This window comes from Entamoeba invadens, assembly GCF_000330505.1.
Source record: "Entamoeba invadens IP1 unplaced genomic scaffold scaff_1105074726041, whole genome shotgun sequence".
Classification (NCBI taxonomy): Eukaryota; Evosea; order Mastigamoebida; family Endamoebidae; genus Entamoeba; species Entamoeba invadens.
Genome location: NW_004440401.1, coordinates 22,446 through 24,223, shown reverse-complemented (window position 1 = coordinate 24,223; position 1,778 = coordinate 22,446).

Below are 1,778 nucleotides of genomic sequence, written 5' to 3'. Positions count from 1 at the left end.
TAAATATTTCAAAAAACACAAATGATTTTTTACTTTATTACCTATATGACTACACCTTATATTTTATCATAAATATATAATTTCAATTTATTCATTATCAAAACCAATATAATTTTAAATAAAATGTATAATTATAATGTCCATATTAAAAAAATACTCAAAACAAATGAACTAGTCGTTTATTAATGAAGCGAATACCTCCTTAATGTTACCACTTTTTGTAGACACCTCAAAAAATTGGCAATTCGAAAATTCTAATATTTTTTTTACCTTCTTCTATTAACACCTTTCTCTCGTGTTCAATATTAGCTTTAGTTCCACATACAACTATTTTTATCTTATTATTAAAATGCAAAGTCCGAAATAAGTTTGCGTATTTTTTTAAATTTAAACGATTTTTGAGTTAATGGCATACAAAAATACAATCCCATCGATTCCCGAACGCTTTTTAAATACTTCAAATTATTCTGTTGAAAAAATGGGAGAAAGCGCATTAACACATACGGGTTTTCACTTTGATTTTTTTGCTCAAAAATATCATCAACAATTTTCAATGTATAATGGAATGTAACAGCTGTAGCATTACCGAATCATTAAACGTGTTTTTTAACAAATGTTGCGCTTAAAATACCAATTCGAAACATTTGTTTTGTCGTTTAAAATCACTTCAATATTTACAATATTTGGATTTATCAAGTGTAAAATAAATATTCAAATTCTATTAAACACTTGTTTTCTAAAGTCACGAATTTTTAAGTTTTAAAGCTATAAGTCCATTAAAAAAAATAATATAAGTTATTATAATTAACTTATTAGAACATTTAGTATATTTTATTATAAATATATTAATAAATACCATTATTTTTCTATTGATTTTTTAATATATTTTATAATAATTTTTAATTAATAATAAACTATAATAAACCAATAAATTATAGTTTAAAAATATAGTACATATACTATAATATTAATCAAATGTTTTGACCACTTAAATTAAACTATTACTCACCATGTTTAACTATTACAGCCGATTAGATGATGCAGCAAATTAAGTGATACAAGACAAATTTTGTGGAAACTATGGAAATGATACATTAGACAATAGAGACTAAAGCAAACAATTTTGCTTAAACGTTTTTGGATTTTCCATATTTATAATAGCCGACTAACCATAACCAGCATAGTATAAATTTAAATAGAAATAATAAACCAGACATCGATGAGTCGTTTTGATTTTTCACATTCACTTTTTGTTTTGATAAATACGATGGCTCGAATATTTCAGATTGGGTTGTATTTACTGGGTTGGCGCTTGTTGGTACTGTGGAGGCTTTAGCATTGGTTTTATGTATTTGATCTACTTTGGTTGTTGTTGGTAACTCATATTTTAATTTGTAATTAGTTAAAATATTCGTTGTATAAATTAAAATATCAAATTGTTATTTGCAACAAAAAACACAAGAAGTTTATTAGTAAAAGTTTATGGTTATTATCAGATTAAAATATAGTTTTTTTGTAATAACATTTAACAAAATTATAAGTTCAATTATAAAATACAAAGATTTGATTTTTTTATGTTGTTTTTTTAATTAAAAAAATTCAATTATAAATCATTTCCCCACACTTGTACGTTTTTATTTTTCTTTTCGACGTTTGTACTTTCGTCAAACGTTCTATTCCAGATTCTCGAAACACTAGTAGGCAACACAATGTCTTTCAAACTTTGACATCTTCTGAAACTTTCGTTTCCAATTCTTTTGATTTTATTTCCCAATTCA